The sequence below is a fragment of the Hyperolius riggenbachi genome, chromosome 2 (genome assembly GCF_040937935.1).
Source record: "Hyperolius riggenbachi isolate aHypRig1 chromosome 2, aHypRig1.pri, whole genome shotgun sequence".
Classification (NCBI taxonomy): domain Eukaryota; kingdom Metazoa; phylum Chordata; class Amphibia; order Anura; family Hyperoliidae; genus Hyperolius; species Hyperolius riggenbachi.
Genome location: NC_090647.1, coordinates 471,323,668 through 471,343,553, shown reverse-complemented (window position 1 = coordinate 471,343,553; position 19,886 = coordinate 471,323,668). Strand labels below are relative to the sequence as shown.

Below are 19,886 nucleotides of genomic sequence, written 5' to 3'. Positions count from 1 at the left end.
TCTTGTGAAGTTTTATGGGAAAGTAGCTTTTATGTTTTGTTCCCATTATTGTCTATAATTGTATGTGAGTTAAGATCTCGATTTGTCAGTAAAACACATTTCACAAAGACGCTGGGGACACCAGAGTAAGGTTGCAACATCATTTTAAATGACATTGCAGGCAAGCATATTGGCTCCCAAAGGATATGCTGATCTTAATTTCCAAGGAGCTCCAGTCAGGTTGTGCTGTTCTGTTCCTCGTCTCCCTCCCTCCGCTGCTTGGATCATTCTTTCAACATGACAAACACAAAGTAAATAAATAAAGTATATAAATGCAACAACTGCTTCCTCAACTAGTGCCTTGCTAAGATTATTTACTTTCAGTTTGTAAGAATAAAATATTCATGTGCAGATCAATAATGATCTTTATACTGTCTTGTTTAAAGCAGGACTGTAGCCCATTAAATTCCATTGATTATATACAGTATAGTAAAAATAGGTTTTTCTAGTCGCAGATAAGTCAATAACTAATGATCTGTGCTGGTGGTCTGTGGAGCATTTTGTAAAGTAGCTGGCACCATGTCTTACTGTAGGCTCTGGGCTTGCAGGATCTTAAGGTGCCCATTCATCAGGGATAGGGTTGCCAGGTCGGCTGATGGAGAAAACCGGACAGGGGGTGGAGTTAGGGGCGGAGTCAGAAGCGCACTTTTATGTAGAGTGGGGCTAAGCAATGGGCTTTTTAAAAAATGTTTTTTACAGTATTTATATCGCACTGACATCTTCTGCAGCACATTACAGAGTACATAGCCATGTCACTAACTGTCCTCACCAGTACATGCACATAAGAGACCACTTTTCACCAGTAAATGCACATAATAAGAGACCGCTTTTCACCAGTAAATGCACATAATAAGAGACAGAGCAGAAAACTATTGCAAAACTGGGAAAACTATGCAAATAATGCAATGCATTTATGGCGTTTTTGCACAGTGAAGTGGTCGATTTCTTGCGGGAAGTTTTAAAATTTATTTTTTTTTCCCCACCAAAATTTTTTATTGAGAACAATAAAGTGGACATACATAGGCATAAAGTTAAAATATAAATCTGCGCATACATGTATGTACACATTTTGAGCAAATATAACAAATATAACAGTATAACAGTATAAATTGCGTTGTACAATAGTATGAATTCAAGTGTAAAGTATAGTAAGCAGCGGGCTCAGGCGAGATTGAATGAGATTGAAAGTCACGCCTGGACTATACGGAGGGGAGATAGAGCGGAGCCAATGCACACAAAGAGCGGAAATACAACCAGAGAATTATGGGTCACTCACTCACCATATCTCCAGACTCCTGACCTTACCTTGCTTCCTTCGCAGATGCAGAATCGCATTGCAAATGACGTGAGTGACGCACGTCATGCGTGCGTTGGCAACGCAGCGGCAACGTCGGGAAGCACGGGCTCGGGGGCGGTACTTAAGCTGGCGTAACTTACGCCGCGTAAGCTGGCTGGCTGTGCCTTTGACTGACAGCCAGGCAGCGAATCAGCGGTCGCGCAGCGCTGGCGGACGGGTGGCGGCAAGTGGCAAAAGGCATAAAACCGGACATCTTAATTGTCCGGTTTAACATGCCTTTTTGGACAGGACACAGCGGCCAAAAACCGGACTGTCCGGTCTAAAACCGGACACCTGGCAACCCTAATCAGGGAATGTATGGGCGGATCGACCATGAGATAGATCTGTCGCTGATGGAATCTGATCAGAGAGCGATCTGTTGCCTGTCCATACACCACTGGCTGATTCCTGATCAATTTCAGCATGAAATCTATCCAAAATCGTCCTAACTCCAACACCTACCTGGACGCCCACCCAAGTGTCTGTGCTCCCTAAAATCTCACCTGGCAACCTCCGCCATCACCACCATGTCCGCCATCACTGAGATTGTCTGTGCCACCAGGCATGTGTGTGTGACGTCATACATGTGGTACAGTGATGCCAGAGGAGACCAGGAATCGCAACGGTGGACAGGTGAGATTTTAAGGCCTCTTTCTCAGTGCGACGTTAAAGTCGCACGTTAGAAAACGTTTTAACGTGGACTAACGCACAGCTATATTAAGTCTGTACAACATTCACAGTGCACAGGTTGCGTTTGTGTGTAACGTGTAGCATTATTAGAAAGTGCTGCATGCTGTGCGTTATACACGTTATAAACTGTGGTGGACTGTTTGCACATGCTCAGTAATGACCTGGAAGCATACTTTTCATTGCCTGTTTGCCTACTGTAAGCGACGATAACAGGGCATGGAATTGCGTTGTGACATTTTTGGGACGTTGCGTTGTTAGTTTGCGTTGTGACAAAACGCAACGTCCCACTGTGAAAGTAGCCTAAATCACTGCACATGGGCACAAGGGGGCACTTTAAACTTTGGGGGACACCGGCCGTGGGTTCGCTAGTTGTCGCAATATAAAATGCTGTTATTGCTGCGCACCCAATTGAGTACTTGTGACTGAGTTTTTCCAGCATTTCCAATCGACCCTTTTACCCGAATTTGGCCCAAAATTAATCAAAACATTGATTGGGAGGACATGTTGCAGCACATAATTTCATCTTATTCAATAAAAGTATCCAATTGGAAGGTTCATTGGCCCACAAAATCGCCTGTTGTATGGCCACCTTTAGTGTCGAACACGTTGCCTTCAGCCTCTGCTCAGTGATAGAGTGGGAGATATGAGGGGGGGAGTCAATTCACTTATGTGTATGTTTTTGTGCTCCGCGCAGATATTGCCCTGACTGGAGACCCAGCACTGCAAAGTGAAAGCGCTAACCACTACTAGGGCTGAGCGGAACAGCTGAATTCCGATTTCGTCGAAATTTCGTGTACCGCATGCGAAAACCGAGTTTCGTGTTCCGAATTTTCGTGTTCCGAGTGCATTTCTATTGAATTAAATAGTGTTAACTTCTGCGGTTAATTGTAAAGCCCCCGTACATGCTATCATCACCAAATTTGGCATGTATGTTAAGCAGATGAGTAGGAACATGGTAAAAAAAAAATTTTGTGAAAAGAGCTTATAGTTTTTGAGCAAATCGATTTCAAAGTTTCATAAGAAAAATGTTTTTTAAACTGTGTAAAATGACACTGCTGCAGAGCAGGTTACTGCATTCCGAGTTCTGTATACATATTGTATACATTTCATGAAAACAGACAGCGTGGGGTCCCCCCTCCCAAGCCTCCTTAACCCCTTGTCCTCCATGCAGGCTGGGATAGCCAGAATGCAGAGCCCCGGCCACGTGGGGCTTCGCACCCTGAGCTATACCAGCCCGCATGGTCCATGGTATGGGGGGGCTCTGGAGGAGAGGGGCGGCCAACCTTCCCCTCTCCCCCAGAGTCCTTGTCCAATCCATGGACAAGGGGCTCTTCCCCACCTCCGGTGCCCCAGGAGGAGGTGGGGGCCGCCGACGTCCTGGGGGGTTCATGGTGCCATCCGGGGTTCCCCTTTAACAAGCGGACCCCGGAAGCCGCCCCCTCCCCAGGAGAAATGAGTATAGGGGTACACGGTACCCCTTACCCATTTCAGCAGAGTTAAAAAAAGAAATAAAAACACGACAACGAAAAAAGTCCTTTATTGTTCTAAATTAACCAGGGATACTTACCTTGCAATAATCTCACGCCAGTAACCTCAGGAGTGGTCCCACGCCAGTATCCTCTTAGGACATCTCACCACCCTCCCACACTGACTAACTCCCACCACTGAATGGTCACAGTCAGTCTCTGCATCTGTATAGCAGAGGCTGAGAACACGAAAATTTTGCCTTTAAAACAAGAAATTTCGGCAAACAGTGATGCAATCAAAATGGCCACTGGGAAATCCCCGATCGCTGGAGGCCACACCAGAGTGGCGAAACCAGTGATTTTTCACATAGATGGTGGGTCCAGGTGACCAGAGCAGGAGGTGCCCTAATCCCCTGGACCCACCCATTCATGTGAAATAACGCGTATTCTGACACTCTGAGGTGGCCTCCGGGGAACGGGGATTCCCCAGCAGCCATTTTGTTTATGACACTGTTTGACGAAAATTCTTGTTTTAGCAAACAATTTTCGTGTTTCTAGCTTATGCAATACAGATTGCAGAGGCTGTCTACAGCCATTCATCCCCAGGAGTTCTGCAGGATCGGCAGGTGCGCGGGATCTCCTAAGAGGATAGAGGGGGGCACAGCGCAGGAAGGTGGGAAAGTGGGCACAGAGTGGCGGGGAGGAGTGGAAGCCTTCCCCCCTCCCTCACCTAGGGTCAACCTTCCGTGCTCCCCCTCCAAAATTGCAGCCAGCAGCGGCAGCGAGCGGGAATCACTTACCGAGAGAAGAGCTCTGTGTGCCGCTGCTGGTCTGGTCTCCTGCATTGCATTGTCCAATTATGCTCTCACAGGAAGTACTGCGAGAGCGTGATTGGACAGTGTCAGTGCAGAATACCAGACCAGCGGCACACAGAGCTATCGCTCGCAGTAAGCCGTTCCGCTGGCTGGCTGAAATTCTGGAGGTGGGGGGGGAGTGCGCAAGAGGGGCCCTAGGTGAGGGAGGGGAGGCTTCCCCCCCTCCCCGCCGCTCTGTGCCCACTTTCCCACCTTCCTGCGCTGTGCCCCCCTCTATTCTCTTAGGAGTTCCCGCGCACCTGCCGATCCTGCAGAACTCCTGGGGATGAATGGCTGTAGACAGCCTCTGCAATCTGTATTGCATAAACTAGAAACACGAAAATTGTTTGCTAAAACAAGAATTTTCGGCAAACCGTGTCATAAACAAAATGGCTGCTGGGGAATCCCCGTTCCCCGGAGGCCACCTCAGAGTGTCAGAATACGCGTTATTTCACATGAATGGGTGGGTCCAGGGGATTAGGGCACCTCCTGCTCTGGTCACCTGGACCCACCATCTATGTGAAAAATCACTGGTTTCGCCACTCTAGTGTGGCCTCCAGCAATCAGGGATTTCCCAGTGGCCATTTTGATTGCATCACTGTTTGCCAAAATTTCTTGTTTTAAAGGCAAAATTTTCGTGTTCTCAGCCTCTGCTATACAGATGCAGAGGCTGACTGTGACCATTCAGTGGTGGGAGTTAGTCAGTGTGGGAGGGTGGTGAGATGTCCTAAGAGAATACTGGCGTGGGACCACTCCTGAGGTTACTGGCGTGAGATTATTGCAAGGTAAGTATCCCTGGTTAATTTAGAACAATAAAGGACTTTTTTCGTTGTCGTGTTTTTATTTCTTTTTTTAACTCTGCTGAAATGGGTAAGGGGTACCGTGTACCCCTATACTCATTTCTCCTGGGGAGGGGGCGGCTTCCGGGGTCCGCTTGTTAAAGGGGAACCCCGGATGGCACCATGAACCCCCCAGGACGTCGGCGGCCCCCACCTCCTCCTGGGGCACCGGAGGTGGGGAAGAGCCCCTTGTCCATGGATTGGACAAGGGCTCTGGGGGAGAGGGGGAGGTTGGCCGCCCCTCTCCTCCAGAGCCCCCCCATACCATGGACCATGCGGGCTGGTATAGCTCAGGGTGGCCGGGGCTCCGCATTCTGGCTTTCCCAGCCTGCATGGGGGACAAGGGGTTAAGGAGGCTTGGGAGGGGGGACCCCACGCTGTCTGTTTTCATGAAATGTATACAATATGTATACAGAACTCGGAATGCAGTAACCTGCTCTGCAGCAGTGTCATTTTACACAGTTTAAAAAACATTTTTCCTATGAAACTTTAAAATCGTTTATTTCAAAAACTATAAGCTCTTTTCACACATTTTTTTTACCATGTTCCTACTCATCTGCTTAACCAGTTCACCCCCAAGGGTTTTTATCCTAACGGACCAGAGCAATTTTCAGTTGTCAGCGCTCCTCCCTTTTATTCCCTAATAACTTTATTACTACTTATCACAAGAAAATGATCTATACCTCGTTTTTTTCGCCACCAATTAGGCTTTCTGTGGATAGTACATTTTGCTAAGAATTTTTTTTATTCTAAATGCATTTTAATAAGAAAAAAAGAAAAAAAAGAAAAAAAATCATTATTTCTCAGTGTTCAGCCTTTATAGTTTTAAAATTAAACATTCTCCTGTGGATAAAACAAACACGTTTTATTTGCCCAGTGGTCCCGATAATTAAACCGTTTAGATTATGTCCCTACCACAATGTATGGCGACAGTATATTATTTTGAAATATAAGTGGTTATTTTTCTGTTTGTTCTGGCCATAATTACAAGCCCCTATGTAATAAATTAAAATTAATTTTCCCCCATAAAATATAGAATAAAAAAAGCTGAGTCCCTAAGGCAACTATTTATTTATTTATTTTTAAGCTGATTTTTTTTTTTTACAAGTGTTTTTTTTGGGGGGGAGGGTTGGAAGTGTAATTTTATTAATGATGTGTATATACTTGAAAATGTATATTTTGTAGGTGTAATATACTTTTTGGCCACAAGATGGCGCTAGTGAACACTCATAGGACGTGTTCACTTTTTTTTTTTTTTTTTTTTTTTTTTTTTACACTTTATTAAACTGTTACATTTCCTGTTTATGTGAATGGACGTAGCCGCTGTTCGCGGTCACGTCCATTCACTCCAGGCACTACGATTGGGTAGAGGACTGTTCGGTCCTCTTCCCCAATCACCCAGCACGGGATCCCAAAGGTAATGGCGGCAGTAGCGGCGGACACACGGCGGACACACGGCGGACACACGGCGGCAGCAGCGGCGGGAATGCGCGACGTATTAAAACGTCATGTTGCTGTTAATAGCGGTAAGCATGACGTTTTAATACGTTAGGATGGCGGTAAATGGTTAATATACATGCCAAATTTGGTGATGATAGCATGTAAGGGGGCTTCACAATTCACCACGGAATTTAGCACAATTGACTTCAATGTAAACACGAAATCGGTACTCGGAATTGCAGAATTTTCGAGTTTCGAGTGCTTACTCGGAACTGCCAAATTCCGATGGCAAACTCGAAATTCGGAATCCGAGAGCTCAGCCCTGACCACTACCCCACTGTGCTGCCCTGTTATTAAATGGTGCTCGTGAAAATGGGCATGGTCCAACCATTTCAATGTACACAGTGTGTGTTACATTACATAATGTACCACACACCACTGTTTGCATTTTGAAACCATTCGGTTGGTGACTTGTGCGGAGAATACAGCTAATTAAGTCTGCTAGTAAAAAATAATATTAATACACCAAACTGTAATGTAAAGTAATAGTAATGTCATGGCGGCAGTGTGCTATGCAGCTAAGAGATTTTCAAGTCAACCCTTTTCTTAGTGAAATAGTTCTGAGCCTCAGTGAACAAATGCAGCATTGAAAAGATGGATTTTAACATGATTAAGTTATATAGTTATATAAAGTTGTGCTTTGCACTGGGTCATAACAAATTAATATGAAGGTTTACTGCTATATTTTCTGTGTGCGGAACATAATTTTCTGCCCTAGAGAGCATGTTGTCTAGTTCAGTACAAGTGGCGCAGGTGTTCCTTCCTGCACAGACCTGTCACTCAAGGGTTTACTGCCACATAAAGAAATATTACTTCACTATTCATTTGGTCTCCTTCCAAAGGCAACAAGTGGCCCTACTTCAAATATCAGTAGTGTACTGCAATAAGTAATGAGACTGGAATGCTTGGCAAGCACTTACTGGAGTCCTAAGAGCTGAAACCAAATAGAGATGACGGACCAAGTGGGGGCCTGGCAGTCAGTGTATTAATTCAGATGGACTCCTTTGCATTGTGCTTGTTCATAGTGAAACGATATGTATATCCTTATCAATACTTGTTTTTTTTTTTTAATCTTACTATCTTAAAGGACTACTGTAGGGGGGTCGGGCGAAAATGAGTTGAACTTACCCGGGGCTTCTAATGGTCCCCCGGAGACGTCCTGTGCCCGTGAAAGCCACTCACCGATGCTACGGTCCCCGCCGCCGGTTAAGTTCTGAAATTTCTGTCTTTGAAGTCAGAAAACCACTGCGCCTGCGTGGCTGTGTCCTCGCTCCCACTGATGTCATCAGGAGCATACTGCCCGGGCGCAGACCGTACTGGGCCTACGCAATACACTCCTGGTGACGTCAGGTTGTATTTTAAAGCCTTATTTGCTGTTCGGGCAATACTGATGCTTTAGGTGAGCTGCGGGGGGGAATACTCCCCATACTTTTTAGTTTTATTTCTGTATCACTGGCTGGGTGGTCAGAATGTATTATGCACTGTATATAAGGTAAGAGATGACATAAGGTGTTAGCCTTACATATCTCACATATTTTATTTTTCTCACCCATATCTGTTTGATACATTTTCTGCAAGTTGCATCTAGCAAGCAAGCTGGCACTAAGAATTAGGTGAGAACAGGAATGTCAAAGTCAAATTAAACAGAGGCAGCTTATTTTGTGTGTGATCTTGCTTGCTCATTGCTGAAAATACAGTATATCATATATAGTGGCTTTCAAAAGTATTCGCCTCCCTGAAGTTTTTGACATGTTGTCACATTACTGCCACAAACATGAATAAAATTGTATTGGAATTCCACGTGAAAGACAAAGTGGTGTACATGTGAGAAGTGGAACAAAAATCATACATGATTTCAAACATTTTTTTACAAATCAATAACTGCAAAGTGGGGTGTGCGTAATTATTCGGCCCCCTGAATCAATACTTTGTAGAACCACCTTTTACTGCAATTACAGCTGCCAGTCTTTTAGGGTATGTCTCTACCAGCTTTGCACATCTAGAGACTGAAATCCTAGATGGACAGCGTTTGTGGCAGTAATGTGACAAAATGTGGAAAACTTCAAGGGGGCCGAATACTTTTGCAAGCCACTGTATTGTGATAGGGAAAAAGTAAAGATCCTTATATACAAAACTTTTCCCTCGAGTTATCTTGACTTCTGTTTTTTTTTAACCCTATTTGTATTAAACACACACTATTGAAATCCAGCAAACACAAAGACCTTCAAAAACAGCTGTACCTGATGGGGAGAGGATCCTGGACTACCGCGGCGGTCTGTGCACCCATCAGATAGGGATTCATATGTGTGTGTTTCCTCATCCATTAGTGGACATCACACCACATCTCCACCATCTCCCCATTAGTGGTGATAAAATGCACTGCGATGCCTGGAGATCACACATTCTATCTTGCATGCAGCATGAATGGCACTGCATAGTATACCATTACTTCTGGTGCAGATGTTTTGTAGCTTGTTTTATGTGGCAAAGCTTACCATGTAATCAGAAAATATGGTTCACACAAACATTGCACAGAAATATTGTTTTACTTTTTTTTTTAACATGAACCTGCATTGAAGAAAGTATTTAGTCTCAGATATTTATGTGGAGCTCTTACAGACCATCTCTGGCCACAGGTCTAGTTGCCATGCAATAGATCAGTAATCAGAGAATGTTTCCTTTCTGAAGGAACACAGGCTTCAGCGGCTTTAGGCTGGTTTCAGAGTGGGACGTTAAAGTCCCACGTTACAGCAGCCAGTAACGCAGCCTAACTCACAGCACTGTAAAATCAATGTGCTGTTCACAGTGCACACCTTGCATCCCATAGTAACGCAGCACGTTTAAACAAAGTGCTGCATGCTGTACGTTATACTGGGCTAAGCCACGTTAGACTGTTTGCACATGCTCAGTAATGTTGGAAGAGGACGTCTCTCCTCCGTGGCCAGCCACATGGCTAATTAATATTCACTGCACTGTGGTGACTCGTGGTGGAACTGTAGTGTTGTCCGGATCATGAGCGAATCGTTCATTTGATCCGGATCTTTTTTGTGAGTTGAATCATCCGGATCATCACAATGAAAGATTCGGTTCACAGTGGATGTCTGTCTGGAAGAAACAGGAACATACAGAATGTACAGTGCAGGGAAAGTCCTGTCCTGCTAGTCATTTCACCCAGTCTGCTTCCCTAGTAAAATGATTCAAATGATTCGGTTCAAATGATCCGAATCCTTAAAAAGATCCGGACTTCCTATCACTAACCTCGAGCGGCTGATTTGAGAGCTGCATAACGCAGCTCAATCTGACGTCCAACTTCAATACCACCATGCATTGTGTTAGGTAGCACGTTATGCGACCATAACGTCCCCTAAAACACAACGTCTTGGTGGGAAAGTAGCCTAAAGTCATGTCTTCAGATTTTGGTCAAATAACCAGAAGCAACCATAAGAGAAGGTTATGTGGGTGGAGCTAAAATTTGAAATGTAAAATTCGGCCACCCTCATGTACCGATATTGTGACGAGCACGCTGGGTGGGTTTGTGGTGGTAAAGGTTAAGCATGAAGGGGTAGGTTAGGTTTAGGCATGCATTGTTGGGGTGACTGGGTAGGGTTAGGTATCCTGGGAGGGTTTGGGGTGGTTGTTTGGTAAGGCTAGGCATTGATGGAGGGGATTGATTGGAGTTAGGCATCGGTACTGCTCTGTGTAAGAATAAGTTTAGGTTTAGCAACAGTAAAATGTCAGTGTTTTTGCAATTACGATTTTCAGTGGAAAAGGTCCTGAAGTGATTTCTGTTTCCTGCTGTCTATGTGAATTGCCTTCCAGTCAGAAAGTCACTAATGGGGACCTTTTCACTGAGGGTAGAAAGATGTAAAAGACCCTTAAGGGTTCTTCTGTATATCCACTCTACTACAAATAGTTTTAGGTATGTGTTACATTGAAGGGATTTCACCCCACTTCCTGTTCTCAGTGATCCCATCAATGGGGCAGAAAATGGGGGGGGGGGGGGGTAATTCCCTAAATGCAACCCAGACAGAAATAAAATCTGGTAAAAAAAAACAAAATAAGAACTAAACCTCTTGGCTAGAGTTCACCTTCAACTTCCACAGCATAAATGAAAGTGTTTCATTGTCTGACAGCATGATGGAGGACACCTGGCAAGGTCTTTTTGCACTGAATGTGATGTTTTTCAGAAGTCACAAAACAGTCGCTCACCTCAGTTTCCCGACGCTGACTGGGGGACTGGTAGAGTTTAACTCCATCACTGACCCTGGAGCCGACATCAATGAAATGAGATCAGCTGACTGAGCTAACATCACAAATAAAAGCAGTTTGTCTTTTATTTGGGATAGCTCTCAGCTGTTCCATTTGTGAAAAAATGAGATTACATGGGGACAGCAAGGTTGGCAAACAGTCAGGCCTTTAATAGATAGACTGACAAGCAAACAGGGGCTTTTAAAGTGAACCTGTCACAATGAATTATCTTTTTCCTGTAAATGTTTATAATGCATATAAAGCTGTTCTCCAATCATGTAGCTTTTTTCCTTACAAAATTCTGGTTTGTGGAGGAGCGGTAATGACACATAGTAGAATGCAGTAAAAGTTTCAGCATCAGAAACACTTCCTATAACCATCTACAGTCAGGTCCATAAATATTGGGACATTGACACGTTTCTAACATTTTTGGCTCTATACACAACCACAATGGATTTGAAATGAAACAAACCCGAAGTGCTTTAACTGCAGTCTGACGGCTTTAATTTGAGGGTATTTATATCCAAATCAGGTGAACGGTGTAGGAATTACAACACATGTGCCTCCCACTTGTTAACGGAGCAAAAGTAATGGGACAGAATAATAATCATAAATCAAACTTTCACCTTCTAATACTTGGTTGCAAATCCTGCGGTCAATTACAGCCTGTAAGAGAACCCAAGGTGGTGCGGCAGGGGGGCAGATGGAACACAGAGGCATGTTCCCTGCCTCATTACTTGCCTCTGTTTCCCCTCCACGCCACTCCCCTCCCCCCTACTCGGTTTCCCTTCACCCCCCCCCCCCCCCCACCACCACCACCACCACCGCACCACCACCGCTATTCGGAGAATGAGGGGAGGAGAGGGATACCTTGCTCAAAACGCCCACTAGAGGCGTTCCTGCAGGCTTTCCCCTGCTGCCACTGGGCAGCTCTCTCTCCCTGGCTACGCCCCCTACCGCTCCTCCGCCTCCCTAAATGCTGAGAGAGCAGGTCTCTCATCTCATTCCAGTGTAGGGACCCCAGATATCACGAAAGTGAAAGTGAGCCATAGCAGGCCAACAGAATGGCGGGGTTGGCAGCTTTCTGATTCGCCCACCGTCCCGGATCAGGTAGCCTAGCTTTTTCAATTTGATGTGCCCACCTTGGGCTCTCTTGAAGTCTGGAACACATAGACATCACCAGACACTAGGTTTCATCACCAGACACTGGATGCCCTTTAAGTCTCCGTTGTGACCTGGGGAGAAAGCAGCAGATTCTGTCTATCTGAGAGGGGAGATTGGAGAGGGGTACTTCTCTCTGTAGAACATGGTGACAGACAGGGAGACGGCTGGTAACTTGAAATACATGTTAATTCAGACAGACTCAACAAGTTCTTAGTGGTTTGGAGAAAAGTACAACGTTCAGCAGAAATAGCTCATGTGAGCTTAGTCATTCAGACTGTGAAACACCTATAAAAAGGATAACAGGAGCAATGGGCTGGTTTATATAACCACAGCCTAAGATTGGACAACAGGTGGTAGTAAGTTAGCAGGGCTTAGGATGTACAGACACATGGTTATTGTCGCTAGTCTGGCCTCTCAGTGCTTGAACTGTATACGCATCAGAACGCTGCTGAAAGTGCTGTAGCGGGCCTCAGGCCTTGATCATGCTTTCTGCCACCTCTGTTGTGCTTACAAGAAGGGTTTATAGTATGGATGAAAATATTAACATGTTTATGCTAAATACTACTGTCTGTAGTGCTGAATAAATGGAAAACTTTAGTCCCACTTTACCATTCAGTCCAGAGTCCAGACAAGGTAAATGGGGCTGAAATATGCTTGAAATGCTGTGACCTTTCTAAATGAATTCTAGCTTGCCTGAAGGAACAACATTATTCCACTTTTATGTAAAGTTGCCCAATCTCTTTTAACCTAATGTTCCAATCAATGACTTTGTTTTGTTTTTAAAGCAGGACATTGAAGTTAATAGTTGATCTATATTTATGGGAACAGCCCATAATTGCAGGCGCTGAAATGTTGATGTGGCGGTAGCATTGTATATATTAGCCAACATTTTCTGGAGGTTATTAATAGGTAAAATAAACGTAAGCTGTTACCATGAACACTGTGTCCCTATAGAGAGGAGGTTACGCTGCTAATGTCTGCTCTACCGCATGAAGTTATTTTTTATACTATTCAAATCAGTCTAAGACTAGAAAGGTTACAATTTCTAAATTAAGTCTTATCCTGATGGAAGTGTAATACACTGGAAATACAGTATAAGCAGTCTGGCAACTATGGCATTTACCAGGAAAAGTAGTTTGCCTGAGAATATAATGCACAGTGCGTGGCCCTGTTTTAGGCTGGTGAATCTCAGTTAAAGTGCACTCGAACTCTTGCACAGCACACAATGAAAAGTCTTTATTCCACATATACAGTAGTGGTATAAACCCTGTTACACACTTCCTAATGGCAAGACCGCTCAATGCCTCCCAATCTATTTCAACCCACAGACTGTCCAACCTCGTGGATGCAATTGATGTGCTGAAATGGCTGGAATTGGGCAGCAGACAGACTAGGAGGGAGTGTGCGAGCGACACAAACACTTTACTACACATTATTTCGGGTACAGGGCTGTCACCACTCTCATTTACAGAGAGGAACCTTCTGACTATTTTAAACCTGCGAATTAAAATTGTTAAGCACTCTGCTCTGGCTAAAACAATACGTCCGGGTAGCGAATCTTCACAAAGGCTAGGATTCTTTCTGTGTGACTTAAAGCAGGTTTGCAGCAGAGAAAATGACTCTAAAGTATTTTATTATAAATGCAATATCAGTAATTAATAATGTACGGAAAAATATTAAAAGTAACAGTTATAGAGAAAGAGTCCTTTATGAAAGATCCAAGAAAAATGGAGGGATCCTTTGTTTCAGGTTCAGGAAGCCAGCCTCACGGCCCTCTGCTGGCTTCAGTAATGTTAAAAAAAATGGAGGCCTGCTGCTGAAAAGGATTTGTGGCTTTTATACAGACCTGCTCTGAGGGCAGATCTCAGAGCGAGCCCCATAGGCGTTATTTTATTTTTGACGGGAAGCTTAAGTCTAAAAGATATGGCATTTTCATATCTCAGCCCACGTTCATCGCACACAAATAATAATAGCAAACCCACAATCTCCCAAAAATATAGATCTCATTGATAGTAGACATGAATATTGCATGACATTCTGTTACTGAGAAGTTTAATAACCCAGTTGCTGGGTATGCCAGCTGCGTAAATTAAATATGAGAATATTTAATGGGTCCTTATGAATCAAATTATATAATTTTTATACCTATCATAAGTACAATATCTCTTAACCTCCCCGGCGTTCTATTGAGATCGCCAGGGAGGCTGCGGGAGGGTTTTTTTTTTAATAAAAAAAAAACTATTTCATGCAGCCAACTGAAAGTTGGCTGCATGAAAGCCCACTAGAGGGCGCTCCGGAGGCGTTCTTCCGATCGCCTCCGGCGCCCAGAATAAACAAGGAAGGCCGCAATGAGCAGCCTTCCTTGTTTGGCTTTCCTCGTCGCCATGGCGACGAGCGGAGTGACGTCATGGACGTCAGCCGCCTCCGATCCAGCCCTTAGCGCTGGCCGGAACTGATTGGTCCGGCTGCGCAGGGCTCGGGCGGCTGGGGGGACCCTCTTTCGCCGCTGCTCGCGGCGGATCGCCGCAGAGCGGCGGCGATCAGGCAGCACACGCGGCTGGCAAAGTGCCGGCTGCGTGTGCTGCTTTTTATTTGAGGAAAATTGGCCCAGCAGGGCCTGAGCGGCAGCCTCTGGCGGTGATGGACGAGCTGAGCTCGTCCATACCGCTCAGGAGGTTAAGAAGCAAAAATAAGAAAGTACAGTTATTAAATATATGATCAGATAAGCTCCAGCAAGTCTGTTCTCATGCTAGGTTAGCTACTCAGGCTTCCTTTGCCATGAAAGGGGACCATTTGGTACTGTTTGCTAGCAGAGTTTCACACTTACCTGCTGAAGGGAAGATCCTTTTGTTCCTGGTAATTAAAGAGAACATTGTAATCCCCAGAGGGACAGTTGAATCCAGCTTGAAAAGACTAGACCCCAGGTTTTGCCTGCTGCTGTCCCTAGACATGCAATCTGGATTGAAATAGTGAAACCCAATCAGAAAACCGATTGATTATGTTTCTTCACAAATCGTTTGTGACACTCTGCATTTCTTCTTTGTTCTATAAGATTATGTATAGCACAAAATCTACTACCTGAAAAAAATGGTGTAACGAACGGTGGAGCACAGAGAGGATCTGATTACCGGTGATCTGCAGTATCACTGGGAATACAGATATATACCAGATTATAAGTGATCTGCAGTATCACCGATAATCCGATATACCAGCTAACCTCTGTACACCTTAGTAGAGTGTAGTGTTTGGTGTAACAGTAACACTTTAGAGGACTAGGCCTCAGAGCAGTAAGGAGTACTGCACGGATTCCTTCCGAAGACCTGCACTCTCCAAGGCGGGAGGAGTAAGGTAGAGAGAGTAGGAAGGTTTAGTCTGAGAGTGACACTCTGGAGGACGTGTCACTGACAGGACGGGGAACCGCCTCCAACAGTAAGGTCGGTTCTCGAGGTCGGACAAGCCAGGTTATAACACACGGACAGATAAGGTACAGATACAGTAGGCAGAGGCGGAGTCTAAGGGACAGGCAGGGTTCGGCAACAGGGTATCAGAAATATCGAGGTACAAGATCAGGAGGCAGAAACAGTCTAAGGACGAGCAGGGGTTCGGCAACAGAGTATCAGAAATATCGAGGTACCAGATCAGAGTTCAGGAGGATAGTCAAGCAGGCAAGAGGTCAAAACAGATAATCACAATCAAACTAGTACTTTAAGCTATCAACAGAAACTAGCTAAGTGTAGGATTACAGCTCCAGCTGGTCCCGGCACACTTAAGGATCTGACTACAGGTCTGAGTGCTCCAACGTATGTGTTCGCAATGCCAGACAACCAGCAACTGAACAGCCGATAGTATATATACACCTACATGTCTCCAGCACCTCCCTAAGTGCTAGACCAATGAGGAGTGGAGCCAGAGTCAGCTGACCAGCCTGGTCAGCTGACTCATTTCTGACTGTCATAAAGTCCCCGCCTCCGTGCGCGCGCCCGCGTCATTCTGCCCGAGGGAATACGTGTCCCAGCCACACCAGCACCGCTCTGCGGTGCCTCTGCAAGGGGGCCATGTGCGCTAACCGCCGCGTCCAACGCGTCGTTTATTCCGCGCTCCACCATGCCCTGCACGGGGCTGCCTCCCCGTGCTCTCTCGCACTGTGCGCGGAAAGAGCCGCCTGCCGCTGAGACATGGCGGCGGCTCTTCCGCGATACCTTACAAATGGTAGCAGAACAGCATTCAAATAGTTTAACACGGCACTTTCTTCTTCAGTGGGAAGCTTATTGCCAAAGTAAAAACCAAACTCAAGTGATACCATGTTCTTTTTTTTCTGTTTGCTCAGCTGCCAGACAGACAATATTTGTAAACATGCCTGTGCAGTATTTCATCATGCAGGGACAGCTTATAAGTAAACACTGAGGTTTTTTAGGAGCTCCATAACTTGTAAGGAAGCTTTTTTTCCCCCTAAAGTTTATCATGCTGTGGTTAATCTTTCAGAGCAGAGTGGAAATTCTGAGTTTAGTTCCACTTTAAAATCTAATAAAATACAAAACATGTTTCTGTGTTTGAAGAGGGCAAGAAAAGGCTAGAATATCTTCCAGGTCTCTCTTGCTGTCTGGGTTCAGGTTGGAGTTAATTTCATTCACTTCCTGTTGCCCTGAGGAAAATTCTTTTCAACACCAATGCAGAATAGGATTAAAACCTTTTGCCTACACAATAAAGCTAGAGTTTCCACTCCATTAGGTACTTATAGCAGTCTCTGAACCTGTTGGGAAGATTTTGCTTATTTATTGTCCCACTGTGGGGTTTCACAGAGACAGGAAATGAGGAGTCTCCTCAGTTTGAGAACTGGACAGCAATAGCTCACTGCCAATAGTTACATCCATTCCTTACTATCAGGGCCGTTTCTGGCTATTTTAGCCTCAGGCAAGGCAGTTTTTGCTTCTCCCCTTCCCTTCCCAGCCATTTTATAGTATAATTATACTTGTAATGTACAGCCTGGATCTTTAAAGGTTGGACTATTGTCCAGGAAATCCTTAATAGTTGACATCAATCAACACCGCGGAATATGTTGTCGCGTTATAAATAAATAATAATACAGACCAAGTATAAAACAACCTATATTATCATTGTTATGCTTTTGAGACCTCCTCTGTTATTCCAATCAGCAACAGAAGTTCATGAAGCTCAGTGTGCTAATGATTGCTCTCTGCTGCCCCTTCTACATTTATTGCACTAGGCATCTTCCTGGTTTATCTATGCCTTAAAATACTGTAAAACAAAGTGGTGGATTTAGCTGAGATAAAAAAAAGAGCAGGGATGTAGCCTTTAACCTCCTGGGGGATACAATTATATCGCCCAGGAGGTGGCGCAGCACTATTTTTTAAAATGTTTAATTTTTTAAATCATGTAGCGAGCCCAGGGCTCGCTACATGATAGCCGCTGTGCAGCGGCATCCCCCCACCCCCTCCGATCGCCTCCGGCAATCAAAGCAAACAGGAAATCCCATTCAGAACGGGATTTCCTGTTTGGCTTCCCCCGTCGCCATGGCGACGATCGGGATGACGTCATCGACGTCAACGACGTCGTGACGTCAGAGGGAGTCCCGATCCACCCCTCAGCGCTGCCTGGCACTGATTGGCCAGGCTGCGCACGGGGTCTTGGGGGGGGGAGCGGCGCGGCGGGTAGCAGCGAATCAGCGCGGAGCGGCGGCGATCGGTATATACACGCAGCTAGCAAAGTGCTAGCTGCGTGCAACAAAAAAAAAATTATGCAAATCGGCCCACCAGGGCCTGAGAAATCCTCTGTGGCGGCTTACCAGGAGCTCAGCTCGGGATTATCCCCCAGAGGGTTAAAGCGGACCTGAACTTATAACTTCCTCTCTGTTCTAAAAGATACGCAACAGCATAATGACCTTTAAAGAAAAACATACTGTATCTTTGTTACAGCTGATACAAATCCTAAAATAACTCTCCAGTGTTTCTACTTCCTGCTTTCATGGAAGCAGACATATTGTTAACATCCTGTGCTTTCAAATGTGCTTATCTGCCGTGGCAGTCAGGTGACACTGGGGAGAGATCAAATTACAACATATGTTTAGACACAGACGAGGGGGGATTAGACAGGCTAAATAGATACGGGTTGTATTTCTCTATGTTTTCCATTTGTCTTGTACAAGAGTTCAGGTCCACTTTCATTATTCCCTCAAGACTTTTGTGCAGGTCTGAATAAAGTCAATATGCTATACCCAGTCGTGCAATTTCCTATGGGAATAAAGCATGTAATACAATGATCATAGTGAGTAGGCTATAGTTGTATTGAATCACATTGTGACAGGACAGAGCTCCTCATTAGATGTAAAGGCTTCTGTTTCTAGTGCTTCCACCACAAATGCTTTAAAGAGGAACTGTATCCAAGGCTTGAACTTCATCCCAACCAGTAGCTGATACCCCATTTGTCATGAGAAATATTTACCTTTACACAAATAAATCATAAGGGGGACTGTATGGCTGATATTGGGGTGAAACCCCTCCCACAGTGTGCTGTCAAGACCTAGGTCCTGACCGTTTCCTGTCTTTGAACCTTGTTGCATTGTGGGAAAATAACAGCTTTTTGCACCTGCCAAGCAACCAGTATCTCCCTCTGTGCATATGTATATCTATAAAAAACAACAACCTTTAAGCCTATCGTATTGTTAAGGGGTGTGGTTATAGATAATGGCAGTTGGTACTGTCTGTTTTTTAGTAAAGATGATCACATGCAGGCGGATTGTGGATCAAACAATATGAACAATTTACATGGCAAATATCAATAATTCTTGATCTCTCTTCTATTTTGTAACTTCTCACTTTGCAATGTATGAACTGAACTGAAGTTGTGCCTGAAAATCTGGGCAATATTCCCTTTTTCAGCAGATAGAATTAGGTGACAGAAGTAGTGGTAGAAAACAGCGGCAACAGCCTGGTTCTGCCACCTCTAACTACCAACACGCCAATTTAAAATTTGAAACCGGTTTACGTGATTTCCAAATATTTAAAACAATTATTATTATGAAGTTGGCCTTTACCGCCTTCTGTTGTGATGGCAAGAACTATTTCATTTGCCGTGAACAAAAATATATGCAAAAATGCCTCTTGTCTCATAAAAATATGTTCAAACGGTATTACTGTATAAACAAAACCAGCAAGAGCACTGTTTATAAACCTATACACACACACACATATATTCTCTAGGGATAGCCTTATACTGTTGTCACTTCAATTACTGCTATTCTGGGAAATGGGGAAAAAGTAACATTTATGTCTCTGATTACGTACCGTATGTGTAGTGAACACAGACAAGTGGGAAAATGTCTCTTTTTCCTGAATTGGCCCCACAGTGCATTAAGGCATGTAAAATCTGCATGCGATAAATCGATGCTCATTTAGACACAATGAGCTACACCTACTAAGGCAATCCTGAGCTAAATACAGCTACAGGAAGAACATTTTGTTCATAAATTGAGGCTGTCCTGGATTTATTAAATAATACGTTCTTGCTGAGAAATTGTAATTGAAATTGTAACTGTAATTGCACAGCCACCAATTCCCTCACCTGTAGGCCCATCTAAACCGTGCTGCTACTGTGTGCCATCCACAATGTATGTCTGCTAATTGCAAACACAGGGCCAAACGTGGTTGCAATGGGGCCCCTGGGCAAAATTAACCTGGCGGCCCTCTTAGAGGCCCTTTATTTCTGACAACTAACACCCAAGCCAGCTGCTGGT

At 44.6% G+C, this 19,886-nt stretch overlaps 1 protein-coding gene and 1 long non-coding RNA gene across 9 annotated transcripts in view; one reads left to right on the top strand and one right to left on the bottom strand.

Annotated features, from left to right (window-relative positions):
- Positions 1-10,990, bottom strand: part of LOC137547057 (uncharacterized) — a 31,933-nt gene extending 20,943 nt beyond the window's left edge. The window contains exon 1 of the long non-coding RNA XR_011026449.1: positions 10,934-10,990. This is a non-coding gene — a long non-coding RNA (uncharacterized lncRNA). The remainder of the gene's footprint in view (positions 1-10,933) is intronic.
- RAP1GAP2 (RAP1 GTPase activating protein 2) overlaps positions 1-19,886 on the top strand; it is an 863,455-nt gene that overhangs the window by 410,144 nt on the left and 433,425 nt on the right. The gene's annotated exons all lie outside the window — the stretch shown is intronic.